This window comes from Pongo abelii, chromosome 16 (genome assembly GCF_028885655.2).
Source record: "Pongo abelii isolate AG06213 chromosome 16, NHGRI_mPonAbe1-v2.0_pri, whole genome shotgun sequence".
NCBI lineage: Eukaryota > Metazoa > Chordata > Mammalia > Primates > Hominidae > Pongo > Pongo abelii.
In genome coordinates this window covers 7534084-7559770 of record NC_072001.2, presented here as the reverse complement: position 1 = coordinate 7559770, position 25687 = coordinate 7534084, and positions in this window count along the sequence as shown.

Here is a 25687-nt window from a genome sequence, read left to right as displayed (position 1 = left end):
CATTCCTTTCCAGACAACATTCCATTCCATTCCACATTCCATTCCATTCTATTGCACATTCAATTCCATTCCATTGCACATTCAATTCCATTCAATTCCACATTGCATTCCATTCCATTCTGTATCACATTCCATTCCATTCCATTCCAAATTCCATTCCATTCCACATTCCATTCCACATTCCATTCCATTCCAACCCACATTCCATTCTCTTCCAGTCCAAATTGCATTCCATTTCAATGCATTCCACATTTCATTTCACATTCCATTCCACCTTCCATTCCATTCCATTCCACATTAAACTCCATTTTATTTCACATTCCATTCCATTCCATTTCACATTCCATTCCATTTCATTCAATTCCGTTCCACTCCATTCCATTTCACTTTCCTTCCCATTCTGTTCCTCATTCGATTCTATTGCATTCCTGATTGCATTACATTCCATTCCATTCCAATCCAAATTCCTTTCCATGTTTCATTCCATTCGATTCCATGTTCCATTCCATTGCACATTCCATTGCATTCCATTCCACATTCCATTCGATTCCATTCCACATTCCTTTCCATTTCACATTGCATTCCATTCCATTCCAAATCCCATTCCACGTTCCACTCCATTTGATTCCATATTCCATTCCACTTCACATTCCATTGCATTCCATCATAAATTCTATTTCATTCCATTCCACACTCCATTCCATTCCACATTCCCTTCCATTCAATTCCATTGCATTCCAAATTCCATTCAATGTTCCATTCCATTAGATTACATATTCCATTCCATTCCACTCCACATTCCATTCCATTCCAAATTCCTTTCATTTCCATCCAACATTCTATTGAATTACATTTCACATTCCATTCCATTCCATTCCACCTTCCATCCGAGTCCATTCCACATTTGATTCCACATTCCATTCCTTGCCATTCCACTTTCCATTCCATGCCATTCCACGTTCCTTTCCAAGCCATTCCACATTACTTTCCACATTCTTTTACATTCCGATCCACATTCCATTCCATTCCATTCCTTTGTTGTCCAAAATTCCATTCCTTTTCATTCTCTTACATATTGCATTCCATTCCCTTCGACTTTCCATTCCATTACATTCCACATTCCGTTCCATTACATTCTAATTTCCATTCAATTCCACTTCATGTTCCATTCCACGTTCAATTCCACCATCCAGTCCTTTACATTCCACATTCCATTCCACGATCCCTTCCACGTTCCATTCCATTCCATCTTCCAATCCACTTTCCATTCCATTGCATTCCACGTTCCATTCCACGTTCCATTCCATTCAATTCCACGTTCCATTCCACGTTGCGTTCAATTCCATTCCATGTTCCATTCCACGTTCCATTCCTCATTCCTTTCCATTCCATTCCAAGTTCCTTTCCACGTTCCATTCCATTCCATCCCACGTTCCATTCCACGTTGCATTCCATTCCCTTCCACTTTCCATTCCACGTTCCATTCCACCTTCCATTCCATTCTGTTCCACATTCCATTCCACCTTACTTTCCATTCCATTCCACATTCCACTGCACATTCCATTACACATTCCATTCCATTCCATTCCACATTCCATTCCACATTCCATTCCATTCCATTCACCATTCCTTTCCATTCCATTCAATTCCACATTCCATTCCACTCCATTCCACGTTCCATTCCACGTCCCATTCCACATTCCATTTCACTTTCCATTCCATTCCATTCCACTTTCTATACCTAGTTCCATTCCACGTTCCATTCCACAGTCTATTCCACGTTTCATTCCAAATTCCATTCAACTGTATTCCATTCCACATTCCATTCACCATTCCATTCCATTCCATTCCACGTTTCCTTCCACATTCCATTCCATTCCGTTTCACATACCATTATATTTCATTCCACGTTCCATTCTGTTCCATTCCACATTGCATTTCACATTGCATTCCTCGTTCCACTCCACTTTCCAATCCACTTACTTTTTCACGTTCCATTCCACTTTCCTATCCAAGTCCCATTACACTTTCCATTCCATGTTACATTCCACATTCCATCCCAAGTTCTATTCCATTCCATTTCACATTCCATTTCACGTTCCATTCCATTCCATTCCACTTTCCATTCCCAATTCCATTCCATTCCATTCCACTTTCAATTCCACACTCCATTCCATTCCACATTCCATTCTATTCTATTCAAACTTCCATTCCATTCCAATCCAGATTGCATTCCATTCCATTCCACGTTCCATTCCACCTTCCATTACATATTCCATTCCACACTCCTTTCCATTCCATGCCACATTCCATTCCATACCATTACACATTCCTTTCTATTCCATTCCACGTTCCATTCCAAATTCCGTTCCTCGTTCCACTTCACCTTCCATTCCACTTTACTTTGCATGTTCCATTCCACGTAAAATTCCACTTTCCATTCCACTTTCCATTCCATTGCATTTCATTTTCCATTCCACATTCCATTCTATGCCAATATACATTCCGTTCCACATTCCATTCCATTCCATTCCACATTCCATTCCATTCCATTCCACTTTCCACTCCATTCCATTCCACATTCCATTCCATTCCATTCCACATTCCATTTCAAATTCCATTCAATTCCATTCCATTCCATTCCACATACCATTCCATTCCATTCCACATTCCACTCCATTACATTCCACATTCCATTCCACCTTCCACTCCATTCCATAACACATTCCATTACATTTTCCATTCCACATTCCATTCCCCATTCCATTCCAATCCGTTCTGCATTCCATTCCATTTCATTCCATTCCGCATTCCATTCTATTCCTTTACACTTTCCATTCCATTCCATTACTTTACATTCCTCTTTCCTCTCCACATTCCATTCCTTTCCATTCTACATTCCATTCTGTTAATATCCACATTCCATTCCATTCCATTATACATTCCATTCCATTCCATTACATTCCACTTTCATTCCCTTCCATTCCACTTTCCATTCCACATTCCCTTCCAAGTTCCATTTCTCGTTTCATTCCACATTCCATTCCACGTTCCATTCCACGTTCAATTCCTCGTTCCATTACTCATTCCTTTCCACAATCCATAGCATTCCATTCCACATTTCATTCCACAATCAAATCCCTTCCATTCCACATTCGATTCTAGATTCCATTCCACTTTCCATTCCACATTCCGTTCCACGTTCCGTTCCTCTTTCCACTCCATGTTCCATTCCACTTTCAATTCCATGTTCCATTCCGTTCTGCATTCCATTCCACATTCCATTCCATTCCATTATATTCCACGTCCCTTGGCACATTCCATTCCATTCCATTCCGCTTTCCATTCCACATTCCATTCTTTTCCATTTCACATTGCATTCCACATTCTTTTCCATTCCATTCCACATTCCGTTCTCCTGCATTCCACATTCCATTCCACATTCGATTCCACATTCTATTCCACTTTCCGTTCCAAGTTCCATTCCACTTTCAATTGCACGTTCGATTCCACATTCCATTACACATTCAACTCCATTCCATTACACATTCAATTCCAAAATCCATTCTGTTCCATTCCACATTCCACTTCAAATTCCATTCCCTTCCTTTGCACATTCCATTCTACATTCCATTCCACATTCCATTCCACATTGCATTCTACTTTTCATTCCATGTTCCTTTCCGCGTTCCATTAAATTTAATTCCATGTTCCATTCCACATTCCATTCCACGTTCCATTCCACTTTCTATTCCATACCATTGGACGTTCCATTCCACATTCCATTCCTTTCCATTCCACGATTCATTCCACATTCCATTCCATTCCATTCCACGTTCCATTCTACATTCCATTCCATTCCGTTCCACGCTGTATTCCATTCCAATCCACAATCCATTGAATTCCCTTCAATATTCAATTCCACATTGCATTCCATTCCATTTCACTTGCCATTCCATTCCATTCCACATTTCATTCCATTCCATTCCACATTACATTCCAGATTCCATTCCATTATATTCCATTCCACTTTCCATCCCATTCCATTCCACAATCCATTCCATTTCACTCCGTTGCATTCCACATTACCTTCCAAAATCCATTCCATTCCACTCCACATTCCATTTCATGTTCCATTCCGCATTCCATTCCACTTCCCGTTCCACGTTCCATACCACGTTCCATTCCTCGTTCGATTCCACGTTCCATTCCATGTTCAATTCCACGTTCCATTCCATGTTCCATACCATTCCATTCCACATTCCATTCCATTCCGTTCCAAATTCCATTCCACTCCATTCCACATTTCATTCCATTCCATTCTGCATTCTGTTACATTTCTTTTGCGATTCCATTGCATTCCATTCCTCATTCCATTCTATTCCATTTCACATTGCATTCCATTTAATTCGGCCATCCATTCCCTTCCATTCCACATTCAATTCCATTACATTCCACATTCCATTCTATTCCTATCCATTCCAAATTCCATTCTATTCCATTCCACATTTCATTCAATTCCATTCCATTCCACATTCCATTCCATTTCACTCGGCATTCCATTCCATTCCATTCCACATTACTCTCCAGATTTCTGTACATTACATTGCACATTCCTTTCCATTCCATTCCGCATTTCATTAAATTCCTTTCTACTTTCCGTTCCATTCCATTCCGTTCCATTCTGCATTCCATTCCATTCCATTTGGCCTTCCATTCCTTTCCTTTCAACCTTCCATTCCATGAAATTCCACTTTCCATTCCACATTCCATTTCATGCCATTCCACATACTACTCCATTCCATTTCATTCCACTTTGCCTTCCCATCCATTCCACATTCCATTCCGTTCCATTTCACATTCCACTCTAATCCATTACACAGTCCATTCCACATTCCATTCCTTTCCATTCCACATTCCTTTCAACTCCATTCCACATTCCATTCCATATTCCATTCATATCCATTCGACATTCCATTCCAAATTCCATTCAATTCCATTCGACATTCTATTCCACATTCCGTTCTATTCCTTTCATCAGTCCATTCCATTTCACATTCCATTCCATTACCTTCCACTTTCCATTCCATTTCATTTCAAATTCCATCCCATTCCATTGCATTCCATTCCACATTCCATTCCATTCCATTCACCATCCCGTTCCTCTACATTCAATCCCATATTCCATTCCATTCCATTCCAAGTTCCCTTCCACGTTCCATTCCACATTCCATTTCACTTTCCATACCATTCCATTCCATGTTCTATTCGACGTTCCATTCCACGTTCAATTCCACAATCCACTCCACGTTCCATTGCAAATTCCATTCAATTCCATTCCATTCCACATTCTATTCGTCATTCCATCACATTCCATTCCACATATCATTCCATATTCCATTCCATTCCATTTCACATTCCATTAAATTTCTTTCCACATTCCATTCCATTCCATTCGACGTTCCATTGCACATTCCATTCCTTGTTCCACTCCACTTTCCAATCCACGTACTTTTTCACGTTCCATTCCACTTCCCTTTCCAAGTCCCATTACACATTCCATTCCACGTTGCATTCCACAGTCCATTCCAAGTTTCATTCCATTCCATTCCACATTCTATTCCACGTTCCATTCCATTCCATTCCACTTTCCATTCCAAATTCTATTCCATTCAATTCCACCTTCCATTCCACATTCCATTCCATTCCATTCAAACTTCCATTCCATTCCATACCAGATGGCATTCCATTCCATTCCACGTTGCATTCCACCTTCCATTCCATATTCCTTTCCACACTATTTTCCATTCCATGCCCCATTGCTTTCCATAAAATTACACATTCCATTCTATTGCATTCTACATTCCATTCCACATTCCATTTCAAATTCCATTCCACGTTCCATTTCATCTTCCATTCCATGTTACATTCCAGGGTCCTTTCCACGTACCATTACACATTTCATTCGACGTTCCATTCCATTCCATTCCCCATTCCATTCCACATTCCATTTCATGCCAAAATACATTCCGTTCCACATTCCATTCCATTCCATTCTACATTCCATTCCATTCCATTCCACTTTACCCTCCATTCCATTCTATATTCCATTCCATTCCATTCCACATTCCATTTCAAATTCCATTCCATTCCATTCCATACCACATACTATTCCATTCCATTCCACATTCCGCACCATTCCATTCCACATTCCATTCCACATTGCACTCCATTACATGACACATTCCATTACACTTTCCATTCCATATTCCATTCCCTATTCCATTCCATTCCATTCCCCATTCCATTCCATTTCATTACATTCCGCATTCCATTCTATTCCTTTACACTTTGCATTCCATTACATTACTTTACATTCCACATTCCACTCCACATTCCATTCCATTCCATTCTACATTCCATTCCATTAATATCCACTTTCTATTCCATTCCATTCCACATTCCATTCCATTCTTTCCATACCACATTCCATTCGATTCCATTGCATATTTCATTCCACTTTACATTCCAAATTCAATTCCACATTCTATTCCATTCCATTCCACATTTCATTCCAAATTTCTTTCCATTCCATTCTATGTTGCCTTCCACATAACATTCCATTCCTTTCCTTTCCACTTTGCATTCCATTCCATTCCACATTGCATTCCACATTCCACTCTACATTCTATTCCACATTCCATTCAATTCCATTCCATTCCACTTTCCAATCTATTCTATTCCATTCCACCTTCGATTCCATTCTATTTCACATCCCATACCATTCAGTTCTTCATTGCATTCCATTCCTTTCCATTCCATTTCACATTCCATTCCATTCCATTCCAAATTCCATTCCATTCCGCATTCCATTCCATTCCGTTCTGCATTCCATTCCATTTCATTCAGAATTCCATTGCATTCCATTCCTCATTCCATTCTATTCAATTTCACATTGCATTAAATTTAATTCGGCCTTCCATTCCATTCCACATTCAATTCCATTCCATTCCACATTCCATTCTATTCCTTTCCATTCCAAATTCCATTCTATTCCATTCCACATTTCATTCAATTCCATTCCATTCCACATTCCATTCAATTTAACTTGTCATTCCATTCCATTCCTTTCCACATTCCACTCCAAATTCCTGTACATTACATTGCACATTCCTTTCCATTCCATTCCGCATTTCATTCCATTCCATTCCACATTCCGTTCCACTCCATTCCGTTCCATTCTACATTCCATCCCATTCCATTCGGCCTTCCATTCCATTCCATTCAACCTTCCATTCCATTAAATTCCACTTTCCATTCCACATTACATTTCATTCAATTCTACATTCCATTTCATTCCATTCCGCATACCACTCCGTTTCATTTCATTCCACTTTGCATTCCAATCCATTCCACATTCCATTCCGTTCCATTTCACATTCCACTCTATTCCATTCCACTGTCCATTGCACATTCCATTCCATTCCATTCCACATTCCATTCCACTCCATTCCACATTCCATTCCACATTCCATTCATTTCCATTCGACATTCCATTCTACATTCCAATCAATTCCATTCCACATTCCATTCCACATTCCATTCCATTCCATTCCTCATTCAATTCCATTACCTTCCACATTCCATTCCATTTCATGTCAAATTCCATCCCATTCCATTGCATTCAATTCCGCTTTCCATTCCATTCCATTCACCATTCCGTTCCTCTCCAATCAATCCCACATTCTATTCCATTCCATTCCAAGTTCCATTCCACTTTCTATTCCACATTCCATTTCACTTTCCATTCCCTTCCATTCCACGTTCAATTCCACAATCCACTCCACGTTCCATTCCAAATTCCATTTAATTCCATTCCATTCCACATTATATTCATCATTCCATTACATTCCATTGCACATTTCATTCCACATTCCATTCCATTCCATTTCACATTCCATTAAATTTCTTTCCACATTCCATTCCATTCCATTCCACATTCCATTGCACATTCCATTCCTCATTCCACTCCACTTTCCAATCCACGTACTTTTTCACGTTCCTTTCCACTTCCCTTTCCAAGTCCCATTACACATTCCATTTCACGTTGCATTCCACATTCCATCCCAAGTTCCGTTCCATTCCATTCCACATTCCATTCCATGTTCCATTCCATTCCATTCCACTTTCCCTTCCAAATTCCATTCCATTCCATTCCACATTCCATTCCACATTCCATTCCATTGCATTCAAACTTCAATTCCATTCCATTCCAGATTTCATTCCATTCCATTCCACGTTCCATTCCGCCTTCCAATCCACATTCCATTCCACACTATTTTCCATTCCATGCCACATTACGTTCCATACCATTACACATTCCATTCTATTAAATACCACATTCCATTCCACATTCCATTCCAAATCCCATTCCACGTAACATTTCACCTTCCATTCCACGTTGCATTCCATGTTCCATTCCACGTAGCATTACACATTCCATTCGACGTTCCATTCCATTCCATTCCGCATTCCATTCCACATTCCATTTCATGCCAAAATACATTACCTTCTACGTTCCATTCCATTCCACTCCACATTCCATTCCAAATTTCATTCCATTCCATTCCAAGTTGCATTCCACAAACATTCCATTACTTTACTTTCCTCATTCCTTTCCATTCCATTCCACTTGCATTCCACTTTCCTTTCTGCATTCTATTCCACTTTCCATTCCATTCCATTCCACTTTCCACTCCATTCAATTCCATTCCACCTGAGATTCCATTCTATTTCACGTCCCATACCATTCAATTCTACATTGTATTCCATTCATTTCTATTCCATTTCACATTCCATTCCATTCCATTGCACATTCCATTCCACATTGAATTCCTTTCCATTCCATATTACATTCCATTCATTTCCATTCCATTTCACATTGCATTCCACATTCCATTCCATTCGATTTCTCATTCCATTCCATTCCATTCCACATTTCCTTCCACATTCCATTCCATTCCATTCCACTTTCCATTCCGCATTCCCTTCTATTCCATTTCATTCCATTGCATTCCGTTGCATTCCACTTTCCATTCCATAACATTCCATTTCACATTCCATTCCATTCCACATTCCATTCCATTCCATATCATTCCATTCCATTCCACAATCCATTGCATTCCTTTCCACATTCCATTCCATTCCATTCCACAATCCATTCCATTCCATCGCCACATTCCATTCCATCCCATTCCACATTCCATTCCATTCCATTTCACATTCCATTCCATTCCATTCCACATGCCATTCCATTCCATTCGACATTCCACTCCACTCCATTCCACATTCCATTCCACATTCCACTCCATTCCATACAACGTTTCATTCCACTTTCCATTCCACATTCCATTACATAGCTTTCCACATTCCATTCCATACAACGTTTCATTCCACTTTCCATTCCACATTCCATTACATAGCTTTCCACATTCCATTCCATTCCATTCCTTTCCACTTTCCATTCAATTGCATTCCACATACCATTCCATTACCTTCCAAATTCCATTCCATTTCATTTCAAATTCCATCCCATTCCATTACATATTCCATTCCATTCCATTCACCATTCCGTTCCACTCTATTCAATTCCACATTCCATTCCATACCATTCCACTTTCAATTCCACGTTCCATTCCACATTCAAGTTCACTTTCCATTCCATTCCATTCCACGTTCTATTCCACGTTCCATTAAACTTTCCATTCCACAAACCATTACACGTTCCATTCCAAATTTCATTGAATTCCATTCCATTCCACATTCTATTCAGCATTCCATTACATTCCATTCCACATTTCATTCCACATTCCATTTCTTTCCATTTCACATTCCATTACATTTCATTCCACATTCCATTCCGTTGCATTCCACATTCCATTGTACTTTCCATTCCTTGTTGACTCCACTTTAAAATCCACGTACTTTTTCATGTTCCATTCCACTTTCCTTTCCAAGTTCCATTACACATTCCATTCCACGTTCCATTCCACATTCCATCCTAAGTTCCATTCCATTCCATTCCACATTCCATTCCATGTTCCATTCCATTCCATTCCTCTTTCCATTCCAAATTCCATTCCACTCCATTCCACATTCCATTACACATTCCCTCCCATTGCATTCCACATTGCATTCCACATTCCTTTGTATGACATTCCACATTCCATTCCATTCCATTCCACATTGCATTGCATTCCATTTCATTTTCCATTCCACATTCCATTCCATTCCATTCCACATTCCACTCAATTATTTCCACATTCCACTCCATTCCATTGCATTCCACGTTCCATTCCAATCCATTTCACTTTACATTCCATTTCATTTCACATTTCATTCCATTCCATTCCACATTCCATTCCATATTCTATTCCATTCCATTCCGTATTCCATTCGATTCCACACCATTCCAGTTTGCATTCCACGTTCCTTTCCACGTTTCATTCCACGTTCCATGGCACATTCCATTCCATTCCCTTCTGCGCTCCAATCCACTTTCCATTCCATAATCCATTCCATGACATTCCACATAGCATTGCACAATGCATTCCATTCCATTCCATTTCATATTCCACTCCATTGCATTCCACATTCCATTCCACATTCCATTCCACTTTCCCTTCCACATTCCATTCCATTCTATTCCACCATTCACTTCACTCCTTGGCATTTCACATTCCATTCCATTCCATTCCACTTTCGATTCCGTTCCATTTCAATTTCCATTCCATTCCATTCAATTCCATTGCACATTCCATTCCATTCCATTCCACATTCCATTCCTTTCCATACCACATTGTATTCCATTCCATTGCACATTTCACTCCACGTTCCATTCCACCTTACATTCCACCTCCCAGTCCATTCCATTCCACATTCCATTCCAAATTTCATACCATTCCTTTCCACTTTGTGTTCCACTTTACTTTCCATTCCTTTCCGTTCAACATTCCATTCCACATTCCATTCTACATTTTATGCCACATTCCATTCCATTGCATTCCACTTTAGACTCCATTCCATTCCATTCCAACTTCCATTCCTTTCCATTTCAGATCTCACACCATTCAATTCCACATTGCATTCCATTCCTTTCCATTCCATTTCACATTACATTCCACATTCCAATCCATTCAATTCCACATTCCATTCCATTCAATTCCACATTCGTTTGCATTCCTTTCCATTCAAGTCCACATTCCCTTCTATTCCATTCCATTCCATTACATTCCATTGCATTCCACATTCCATTCTATACCATTCCATTTCACATTCCATTCCATTCCGTTCCTTTCCACAATCCATTCCATTCCATATCATTCCATTCCATTCTACAATACATTCGATTCCATTCCACAGTCCATTCCATTCCATTCCACAATCCAATCCTTTCCATTGCCACATTCCATTCCATTCCATTCCATTCCACATTCCATTGCATAACATTTCACATTCCATACCGCATTCCATTCCTTTCCATTCCAGATTCCATTCCAAATTCCATTCCATTCCATTCAATATTCCATTCCACAATCCATTCCACATTCCATTCCCCATTCCACTCCTTTCCATTCTGCAACAATTCCACCTTCCATTCCACATTCCATTCCATTCCATTCTTTCCATTCTGCCTTCCATTCCATCTTCCTGTCCATTCCATTCCACATTCCATTCCAAATTTCATTCCATTCCATTCCACTTTGCATTACACATAACATTCCATTCCTTTGCTTTCCACATTCCATTCCACATTCCATTCCACATTCCATTCTACATTTTATTCCACATTCCATTCCATTGCATTCCACTTTCCACTCCATTCCATTCCATTCCAACTTCCATTCCATTCCATTTCAGATCTCATACCATTCAATTCCACATCGCATTCCATTCTTTTCCATTCCATTTCACATTACATTCAACATTCCAGTCCATTCCATTCCACATTCCATTCCATTCAATTCCACATTCGTTTGCATTCCTTTCCATTCAAGTCCACATTCCCTTCTATTCCATTCCATTCCATTCCATTGCATTGCATTCCACATTCCATTCCATACCATTCCATTTCACATTCCATTCCATTCCGTTCCTTTCCACAATCCATTCCATTCCATATCATTCCATTCCATTCCACAATCCATTCCATTCCATTCCACAATCCATTCCATTCCATTTCACAGTCCATTCCATTCCATTCCACATTCCATTCCATTCCATTCCACATTCCATTCCACATTCCATTCCATTCCATATTCCATTCAATTCTATTCCACTCCATTCCATTTCTTTCCAAATTCCATTCCACATTCAATTTGATTACATTCCACATTCCATTCCATTCCCTTCAATTCTATTCCATTACATTCTACTCCGCATTCCATTCCATTCCATTCCACATTGCCTTCTATTCGATTTCATTCAATGTTCCATTCCACATTCCATTCCATTCCATTCCATGTTCCATTCCACATTCTATTCCATTCCATTCAAAATTCCATTGCATTCCATTCTATATTCCGTTCCTTTCCATTCCATTCCAAATTCCATTCCACATTCCATTCCACGTTCAATTCCACGTTCCATTTCACATTCCATTCCACGTTCCATTCCACGTTCTAAACCGCTTTCCATTCCTTTGCATTCAACATTCCATTCCACATTCCATTCCATTCCCTTACACATTCCATGCCGCATTCCTTTCCAGTCCATTCTATATGGCAATGCATTCCATTCCATTCCATTCCATTCCTTATTCCATTCCATTCCAGTCTACTTTCCATTCCATTCTATTCCACTTTCCATTCCATTTCATTCCGTTACACTATCGATTCCATTCCTTTCCACATTCCATTCCATTCCATTCCATTCCATTCGGCATTCCATTCCATTCCATTCTATTCCACATTCCATTCTATTCCAGTCGAAATTCCATTCCACCTACCGTTCCATTCCATTCCAAGTTCCATTCCATTCCATTACACATTCCATTAAATACTCTATTCCATTACACGCTGTTTTCCAATCTGTTCCACATTGCATTCCATTCCATTAAACATTCCATTCCACATTCCATTTCATTCTGTTCCTCATTCCACTCCACATTCCACTCCATTCCATTCCACGTACCTTTCCTTAGTCCATTCCATTCAATTCCACATTGCATGCCATTCCATTCCACATTCCATTCCATTCCATTGCACATTCCATTCCATTCCATTCCATTCCATATTCCATTTCATTCCATTCCATCCCACATTCCATTCCACATTCCTTTCCTCTTTAAATTCCACGTTCCATTTCTCATTCCATTCCGTTCCATTCCACATTCCATTCCATTCCACATTCCATTCCAATCCGTTCCACATTCTATTCCATTCCATTTCACATTCCATTCCAGATTCCATTCCATTCCATGCCACATTCCATTCCATTCCATTCCATACCATTCCACATTACTTTCCATTGCATTCCGTTCCACATAGCTTTCCTTTCCATTCCACATTCCATGCCACATTCCTATCCATTCTATTCCACATTCCATTCCATTCCTTTCCTTTCCTTTCCATTCCGAATTCCATTCCATTCTTTTCCACTTTCAATTTCATTCCATTCCACGTTCCATTATACGTTCAATTCCATTCAATTCCATGTCACTTTTCTTTCCATTCCACATTCCATTCCATTCCCTTCCACATTCCTCTCCATTGCATTCCACGATCTATTCCGTTCCATTCCGCATTCCATTCCAAGTTCCATTCCACGTTCCATTCCATGACGCATTCCGCATTCCATTCCACATTGTATTCCATTACATTCCATTCTATATTGAATTGATTCCATTAATTTCCATTCCATTCCATTCCATTCCACATTCCATTCCTTTCGACTACATTACATTCCATTCCACATTCCATTCCACATTCCATTCCATTCCACGTTCTATTCCATGGCATTCCACATTCCATTCCATGGCATTTCACTTTCCATTCCATGGCATTCCTCATCCATTCCACATTCCTTTCCATTCCATTCCATGTTCCTTTCCACTTTCCATCCAAACTATTCCCCTCTCCATTCCATTCCATTCCACATTCGATTCCACATTCCTTTCTATTCCATTCCACATTCCTTTCCAATCAATTCCACATTCATTTCCATTCCATTCTACATTACATTTCTCGTTCCATTCCACATTGCATTCCACCGTTCGATTCCACATTCCATTCTATTCCATTCCACATTCCATTCGATTCCATTCCACATTCCATTCCTTTCCATTCCACATTCCATTCCACATTGCACTCAAGATTCCATTGCTTTCCATTCCATTCCATTCAATTCCACTTTTCATTCCACATTCCATTCCACCTTCCATTCCATTCCATTCCGTATCACATTCCTTTCCATTCCATTTTACTTTCAATTCCAAATTCGATTCAATTCCATTCCACATTCCATTAAATTCCAATCCATTCAATTCCATACAATTCCATACATTTCTACGTTGCATTCCGTTCCATTTCACTCCACATTCCTTTTGTTTCCATTCCACATTCCATTCCACATTCCCTTTCATTCCATTCCACATTCCATTCCATTTCATTGCATTCCATTCCACATTCCATTTCATTGCATTCCACCTTCAATTCCATTCCTTCCAAAATTCCCTTCCAAATTCCATTCCATTTCATTCCACGTTCCATTCCATTCCATTCCACGTTCCATTCCACGTTCCATTCCATTCCATTCCACATTCCATTGCATTCCATTCCACGTTCCATTCCGTTGCATTCCACGTTCCATTGCACGTTGCATACAACAATACATTCCCTTCCTTTCCACATTCCATTCCACTTTCCTTTCCATTCCATTCCATATTTCATTCCACATTACTTTCCATTCCATTAAACATTCCATTCCATTTCATTCCACATTCCATTCTATTCCATTCCACATTCCATTCCACATTGCACTCCATTGCATTTCACACTCCATTGCATTGCATTCCATTCCATTCCATTCCACATATCATTCCATTCCATTCCATTCCACATGCCATTCCACATTTCATTCCATTCCATTCCACATTCAATTCCAACTTCAATTGCATTCTATTACATTTCACATTCCATTAAATTCCGTTCGATTCCATTCCATATTCCATTCCATTCCATTCCACGTTCCATTCCATTCCATTTCAACTTCCATTGCACATTCCATTCCACCTGCAAATCCACGTTCCTTTCCACGTTTCATTCCACATTCCATTTCACGTTCCATTGCACTTTCCATTGCACTTTCCATTAGAGGTTCCAATCGATGATCCTTTCCAAGTCAATTCCACGTTCCATTCCAGATTCCTTTCACATTCCATTCTTCGTTCCACTCCACGTTCCTTTCACCTTCCATTCTTCGTTCCATTGCACGTTCCTTTCCATTCCATTTCATATTTCTTTCCACATTCCATTCCATTCCACTCCACTTTCTGTTCCACATTCCATTCCATTACACTTCACATTCCATTCCAAGTTCCATTCCAGATTACATTCCACATTCCATTGCATTCCATTCCATTCCATACCACATTCCATTTCTCATTCCATTCCATTCCATTACACATTCCATTCCATTCAATTCCATTTCACGTTCCATTCCATCCCATTCCACGTTCCATTCCATTCCATTCCAGGTTACATTCCATATTCCATTCCATTCAATTCCACTTTCCATTCCACATTCTATTACATATTCCTTTCCCCTCCATTCTACATTCCTTTCCATTCCATTCCATTCCACATTCCATTCCATTGCATTCCAATTTCCATTCCATTCCATTGCATTCCACATTCCGTTCCATTCCACGTTGCATTCCATTCCATTCCACGTTCCTTTCCATTCCATTCCACGTTCCATTTCATTTCATTCAACGTTCCATTCCATTCCATTTCACGTTCCATTCCCTTCCATTCCACTTTCCATTCCAAATTCCATTCCATTCCATTCCACGTTCCATTCCATTCAATTCCATTTTACATTCCAATCCTTTCCACGTTCCATTAAATTCCATTCCACCTTCCATTCCACATTCCATTCCATTCCATTCCACATTCCATTCCATATTTCATTCCACATTCCTTTCTGTATTCCATTGCGTTCCATTTCACATTCCATTCCATTCTCTTCCAATGCACATTCCATTCCATTTCATTCCACGTTATATACCATTCGATTCCCTTCCATTACACTTTCCATTCCGTTACATTGCATGTTCCATTCCTTTCTATTGCACTTTCCATTCCATTATCTTCCAATTTCCATACAATTCCTTTCCACATTCCATTCCATGCCATTTCACAATCCGTTCCACTTTCCATTCCATTCCATTCCACATTCCATTCAACATTCTATTCCATTCCATTCCATTCCATTCCACATTCCTTTCCATTCCATTCCATATTCCATTCCTCATTCCATTCCTTTGCATTCCATTACACATTGCTTTCCATTCCGTTCCACATTCCATTCCATTCCATTCCATATTCCATTCAATTCCACATTCCATTCAATTCCAGTTTCCATACCTTTCCATTCCATTCCGTTCCACATTCCATTCCATTCCATTCCACATTCCATTCAATTCCAGTTTCCATACCATTCCATTCCATTCCATTCCACGTTCCATTCCATTCCATTCCACCTTCAATTCCATTCAATTCCACTTTCCTTTACATTACATTACACGTTCCATTCCATTCCATTCCACATTCCATTCCATTCCTTTCTACATTCCAATCCACATTCCATTCCACTCCACTCCACATTCCATTCCGTTTCATTCCACATTCCCTTCCTCATTCCTTTCTTCATTCATTTCCATTCCATTCCACTCCATATTCCATTCCATTCCATTACACATTCCATTCCATTCCATTCCACATTCCATTACATTCCATATTGCATTCCGTTCCAAAATCCATTCCATTACTTTCCATTGCATTCCACCATCCATTCCATTGAATTCAACCTTCCATTCCATTCCATTCCACATTCCTTTCCATTTCATTCCACGTTCTGTTCCATTACTTTCCAAATTCCATTTCACTTTCTAGTCCGTTCCATTCCACTTTCCATTTCACTTTCTAGTCCATTCCATTCCACTTTCGACCTCGCAATCCATTCAGCATTCCATTCCATTCCACATTCCATTCCACATAGAATTCCATTCCTTTCCGTATTCCATTCCATTCCATTACACATTCCATTCCATTCCATTGCACATTCCATTCCATTCCATTCCACACTGCATTTCATTCCATTGCATTCCACATTCCATTCAACATTCCATTCCGCATTCCATTTGATTTACTTCCACATTCTCTTCTGATGCATTTCATGTTCCATTCCATTCCATTTCATTCCATTCCATTCCACTCCACATTCCATTCCATTCCTAATTCAATTCCATTTCATACCATTCCATTCCATTCCATTACACGTTCCATTCCATTCCACATTCCTTTCCATTTGAAGTTTCATTTCATTTCATTGCTTTTCACATTCCATTCCATTCCATTCCACATTCCATTCCACTCCATTCAATATTCCATTCCACATTCCATTCCATTCCTTTCCATTCCGCATTCCATTCTTCTTTCCTTTCCATTGGATTCCACATTCCATTCCATTCCATTCTTCATTCTATTTCACTTTCCATTCCTTTCCATTCCACTTTCCATTCCACATTTCATTGCATTCCATTCCATTCCCGTCCACATTCCATTCCACTCCATTCAATATTCCATTCCACATTCCATTCCATTCCTTTCCATTCCACATTCCATTCTTCTTTCCTTTCCATTGGATTCCACATTCCATTCCATTCCATTCTTCATTCTATTTCACTTTCCATTCCTTTCCATTCCACTTTCCATTCCACATTTCATTGCATTCCATTCCAATCCCGTCCACATTCCATTCCATTCCATTCAATTCCACATTCCATTCCATTCAATTCCACATTCCATTCCATTGGATTCCACATTCCGTTCCACATTCCATTCCACAATCCATTACATTCTATTCCGTTCCGCAATCCCTGCCATTCCATTCCACATTCCATTTCATTTCATTCCATTCCTGATTCCATTCGATTCCATTCCACATTCCATTCCATTTCATACCACATTCCATTCCATGCCATTCCACATTCTATTCCATGCCATTCCACATTTCTTTCAACATTGCATTCCATTTCATTCCACATTCCATTCGATTCCATTCCACATTCCATTCCATTTCATACCACATTCCATTCCATGCCATTCCACATTCTATTCCATGCCATTCCACATTTCATTCAACATTGCATTCCATTTCATTCCACTTTCCATTCGATTCCATTCCATTCCATTCCACATTCCATTTCTTTCCATTCCACTTTCCATTCCATCCCACATTCCGTTTCTTTCCATTCCACTTTCCATTCCATCCCATTTCACATTCCGTTTATCTTTTCATTCCATTCCATTCCACATTCCATTCTATTCTATTCCACGTTCCAATCCATTCCATTCCACATTACATTCCAATCCATTCCACATTCCACTCCACTCTCCTTTCCATTCTATTCCACATTCCATTCCACTTTCCATTCCATTCCATTCCATATTCCATTCCACATTCCATTCCATTCCATTCCATTCCGTCCACATTCCATTCTATTCCATTCCATTCCACATTCCATTCCACTTTCAATTCCATTCCATTCCACATTCCATACCATTCCATTGCATTCCTGTCCACACTCCATTCCATTCCACTCCATTTCACATTCCATTCCACATTCCATTCCATTCCATATTTCATTCCATTTAATTCCACATTCCGTTCCGTTTCATTCCACATTCCATTCCATTGAATTCTACATTCCATTGCGTTCCATTCCACATTCAATTTCATGCCATTACACTTTCCATTCCACATTCCTTTCCACATTCCGTTCCACTTTCTATTTCATTTCATTCCGTTCCAGTCCTGATTCCATTGCATTCCATTCCAATCCACATTGCCTTCCATTTGATTCCACATTCCATTCCATTCCACATTCCATTCCATTCTTTCCATTCCATTCCACATTCCATTCTACTCCACATTCTATTCCACATTCTATTCCATTGCATTCCACATTCCTATCCACATTCAATTCCATTCCATTCAGCATTCCATTCCGTTTCGTTCCAGATTACATTCCACATTCCTTTCCATAACGTTCCACATTCCATTCACCATTCCATTCCACCTTCGATTCCACATTCCTTTCCATTTCTTTCCACATTCCATTCTACTTTCTATTCCATTTCATCCCACATTACATTCCTCTCCATTTCATATTCCATTCCATTCCACATTCCATTCCATTCCATTGCACATTCAATTCCATTCCATACCATTCCACCTTCTGTTCTACTGAATTCCACAATCCAAGACATTCCATTCCACGTTAATTTCCATTCCATTCCCCGTTCCATTCCATTCCATTCCAAAATGCATTCAATTAAATTCCACTTTCCATTCCATTCCGTTCCACATTCCATTTCATTCCACGTTCAATTACTTTCCAAATTCCATTCCGTTCCACATTCCATTCCATTCCATTCCATTCCATTCCACATTGCATTCCACTTTCCACTCCACTCAATTCCACATTCCATTCCACTTTCCATTCCATTTCATCCTGTTCCATTTTACATTCCATTCAACTTTGCATTCCATTCCATTCCATTCCATTGCATTCCTGTCCAAACTCCATTCCATTCCATTCCACAATCTGTTCCATTCCATTACATTCCACATTGCATTCATTCCATTCCACATTCCCTTCAATTTCATTCCACATTCCACTCCATTGTATTTCGCATTGCATTCCATTCCATTCCATTCCATTCCATGCCATTCCTCATTCCATTCCACGTTCCATACCATTTCATTCCCCATTCCATTCTACATTCCATTCCATTTCATTCCACTCTATATTCCTTTCCATTCCACATTCCAATCGATTCCATTCCACATTCCATTCCATTCCATTCCACTTTACATTCCATTCCAATCCACGTTCCATTCCATTCCACTCCAGTTTCCATTCCATTACATTCCTCATTCCATTGCAGATACCATTAAATTCCACATTCATTTCCATTCCATTCCACGTTCCATTCCATTCCATTCCACCTTCCATTCCATTCCATTCCACTTTCCGTTCCATTTCGTTCCATGTTCCATTCCACATTTCATTCCATTCCAATTCACATTCCATTCCATTCCATTCCACATTCCATTCCATTCCATTCCACGTTCCATTCCTTTCCTTTCCATTCCATTCCAATCCACATACCATTACGCTTTCCATTCTATTCTATTCCACATTCAATTCCATTCCATTCTACATTTCATACCATTCCATTCCTCATTCCATTGCATTAAATTCCACACTTCATTCCATTCCATGCCACATTCCACTCCATTTCATTCCACATTCCATTCCATTGCATGCCACATTCCATTCCTTTCCATTCCACATTCCATTCCATTCCACATTCCATTACATTCCATTCAACGATTCATTCCATTCCATTCCATATTCCATTCCATTCTATTCCACATTTCATTCCATTCCACATTTCGTTCCATTCCTTTCCGTTACACATTGCATTCCTCTTTCCATTCAATTTCACATTCCATTCCATTATATTCCACATTTCATTCCATTCAATTCCACCTTTCATTGCATTCCATTACATTCCATTCCACATTGAATTCCATTCCATTCCTTTGCACATTCCATTGAATTCTATTCAACATCCCATTCCATTCCATTCCACATTCCATTCCATTCCATTTCATTCCATGTAATGTTCCATTCCGTTCCAATTTACATTCAATTCCTTTCCACATTCAAATCCCTTCCATTCCACATAACATTCCATTCCATTCCTTTCAATTCCACATTCCTTTCCATTGAATTTTATTCCATTCCACATTCCATTCCATTCCATTCCACATTCCATTCCATGCCATTCCGCACTCCATTCCATTCCATTTTACATTCAATTCCATTCCATTCCACATTCCATTCCATTCCTTTAAACATTCCACATTTCATTCCACGTTCCATTCCACATTTCATTCCACGTTCCATTCCACGTTCCATTCCATGTTCCATTCTGTTCCATTACACATTCCATTCCACATTCCATTCCACATTTCATTCATTCCATTGCACAATTCATTCAATTACATTACTCATTCCATTCCTTTCCATTCCATTCAATTCCAGATTCCATTCCATTCCATTTCACATTCCGTTCCATTCCATTCAACATTCCATTCCGTTCCATTCCATTCCCGATTCCATTCCCTTCCATTCCATTCCACATTGCATTCCTTTCCACAATCCATTCCATTCCATTCCATATTCCATAACATTCCATTCCACACTCCATTCCATTCCATTGCACATTCCAATCCTTTGCATTCCATATTACATTCCATTCCCATACCCATTCCACTCCAGTCTTTTCCACGTTCCTTTCCATTCCATTCCACATTCCATTCCATTCCATTCCGTTCCACATTCCATTCCATTCCATTCCACATTCCTTACCATTCCATAGCACATTCCATTCAATTCCATTCCACATTACATTCCATACCATTCCACATTTCATTCCGTTACCTTCCGCATTCCATTCCATTCCACATTACATTCAATTCCATTCCGTTCCATTCCACATTACATTCCATTCCTTTGCACATTTCATTCCATTCCATTCCATTCCATTCCACTCCACATTCGGTTCCATTTCAGATTGCAAACCACTCCACTCCACATTTGATTACATACCTTGGCACATTCCATTCAATTCCATTCCGCATTCCATTCCATTGCATTCCACGTTCCATTCCATTGCACATTCCATTCCATTCCATTACACATTCCATTCCACATTCCATTCCATTCACATTCCATCCTATTCCATTCCACATTCTATTCCATTTCATTCAATATTCCATTCCATTCTATTCTACATTCCATTGCATTCGATTACACATTCCTTTCCATTCCATTCAACTTTCAATTCCACTCCATTCCCCATTCCATTCCATTTCACTTTCCATTCCATTCCATTCGATTACACATTCCATTCCACATTCCATTCCATTTCACATTTCATTCCGTTCCATTCCATTCCACATTAAATTCAATTCCATTCAATTCCACATTCCATTCCATTCCATTCTACATTCCATTCCATTCCATTCTACATTTCATTCCATTCCATTCCATTCCCCATTCCATTCGGTTCCATTACACATTCCATTCCATTCCATTCTATTCCATTCCACATACCATTTCATTCCATTGCATTCCACAATCCATTCCATTCCATTCCATTCCATTCCATTGCACATTCCTTTCCATTCCATTCCATATCCTATTCCATTCCATTCCACTTTCCATTCCATTCCATTCCAATATCCATTCCATTCCATTCCATTCCATATTCCATTCGATGACATTCCACATTCCATTCCCTTCCATTCCATTCCAAATTCAATTCCATTCCAATTAAAATTCCATTGAATTCCATTCCGCATTCCACATTCAATTCCACTTTGCTTTCCACTTTCCATTCCTCGTTGCATTCCACGTTCCATTCCATTACATTCCACATTCCATTCCACATTGCATTCCACCATCCATTTCATTCCATTCAACATTTCATTTGATTCCTCTACACATTCCATTGCATTCCATTCCTTTCCATTCCAAATTCCATTCCATTCCATTCCATATACCATTCCATTCCATTAATCATTCAATTCCATTCCATTCCATTCCACATTCCATTGCATTCCACATTCCATTCCATTCCATTGCAATCCCCATTCCATTCCCTTCCATTTGACATTCCATTCCACATTCCATTCCATTCCACGTTCCACTCCATGGCATTGCATTCCACATTCCATTCCATTCTATTCCATTCCACATTCTGTTCCATTCCATTCCTCATTCCATTAAATTCAAATCCACATTCCATTCCATTCTATTCCATTCCACATTCCCATCCATTCCACATTCTTTTCTGTTCCATTCCATTGCCGATTCCATTCCATTCCATTCCATTCCACATTCCATTCCACATTCCATTCCATACCACATTCCATTCCATTCCATTCTATATTCCATTCCATTCCAAATTCCGTTACACATCATTCCATTCCATTCCACATTCCATTCCGTTCCTCATTCCATTACATTCCGTTAAACATTCCAATGCATTCTCACCCACATTAAATTCCATTCCTTTACATTCCATTCCAATCCACATTCCATTACACATAATTCCATTCCATTCCACATTCCATTCCTTTCCACATTCCATTACATTCCGTTAGACATTCCATTCCATTCTGACCCACAATAAATTCCATTACGTTCCACTCCATTCCTCAGTCCATTCCATTCTCTTCCACATTCCATTCCATTCTACTACACATTCCATTCCACAAAATGTTCCATTCCATTCCGCAATCCATTGCATATTCCATTCCATTGCTTTCCACATTCCATTCCTCATTCCATTGCATTCCATTCCACTTTCCAGTCCACGTTCCATTCCACATTCCATTCAATTGCATTCCACATTCCGTTTCATTCCATTCAATTGCATTCCACATACCATTCCAATCCATTCCATATTCCATTCTTTCCTTTCCACATTCCATTCCATTCCATTCCACATTCCAATCCATTGCATTCCACATTCCTTTCCATTGTCTTCCACATTCGATTCCACATTCCATTCCACATTCCCTTCCATGCCATTCCATGTTCCATTCCATTCTACATTCCATTTCATTCAGTTCCACATTCCATTCCATTCCGACCCTCTTTCAATTCCATTCCATTTCATTCCCTTTCAAATTCCTTTCCTTTCCATTACATCGAGATTCCATTCCATAAGCCTTCCCATTCCATTCCACATTCCATTCTACATTTCATTCCATTCCATTCCACATTCCATTCCATCCCATTCCATTTCATTCCATTCCAAGCTCCATTCCATTCCATTCCACATTCCATTCCATTCCATTTCATTCGATGCTCCATTCCATTCCATTCCGCATTCCATTCCACATTCCATTCCGCATTCCATTCCACATTCTATTCCATTCAATCCCACATTCCATTCCACATTGCATTCCAATCCATTCCACTCAATTGCATTACATATTCCTTTCCATTCCATTCCATATTCCATTCCTTTACATTCCACATTCCATTACACATTCTTTTCCACATTCCATTCCATTCCATTACACATTCGTTTACTTTCCACATTCCATTACATTCTGTTCCACATTCCATTCCATTCCGACCCACATTCAATTCCATTCCATTACATGCCTTTCTGCATTCCATTGCATTCCATTACATCCAGATTTCATTCCACATTCCATCCCATTCCATTCCACATTCCATTCTACTTTCCATTCCATTCCATTCCACATTTCATTCGATTCCATTAAACATAACACATTTCATTCCAAGTTCCATTCCACGTTCCCTTCCACATTCCATTCCATGTTCCATTCCGTTGCATTACACGTTTCCTTCCAAATTCCATTCCACATTCCATTCATTCCGTTGTGCATTTCATTCCATTGCCTTCCATATTCTATTCTTTCCATTCCATTCCGTTCCACATTCCATTCCATATTGCATTCTTTTCCACATTGCATTCTATTCCATTCCACATTAAATTCCATTACATTCCTTTCCATTCCACATTTCATTACACATTCCTTTCCTTTCCACATGCCATTCCATTCCATTCCACATTCCATTTTACATTTCATTCCATTCCGTTGCACATTCCTTTCCACAATCCATTGCATCCCATTCAACATTTCATTACACATTCCTTTCCGTTCCACATTCCATTCCATTCCATTCCACATTCCATTTTCCATTTCATTCCATTCCGTTGCACATTCCATTCCACATACCTTTCCATTCCATTCCACATTCCAAACCATTGCATTCCGTATTACATTCCATTCCCTTCCCCATTCCACTTCAGTCCTTTCCACGTTCCCTTCCATTCCATTCCTCATTCCAATACATTCCATTCCATGCCATTCCATACCATTCCATTCCACATTCCATTCCATTCCATATTCCACACCATTCCATTTTACATTCCATTCACTTCCATTCCACGTTACATTCCATTCCTTTCCACATTTCATTCCATTAATTTCCACATTCCTGTCCTTTCAATTCCACATTCCCTTCCATTACATTCCATTCCATTGCTTTCAACATTCCATTCCATTCCATTCCATTCCATTCCACGTTCCATTCCACATTCCGTTCCATTCCAAAGTCCATTTCTTTCCACATTCCATTCCATTCCATTCCATTCCACGTTCAATTCCACATTCCATTCCATTCCAAATTCCATTCAATTCAATTCCACATTCCATTCCATTCCATTTAATTCCATTCCACATTCCATTCCTTTCCATTCTACATACCATTCCATTCCATTCC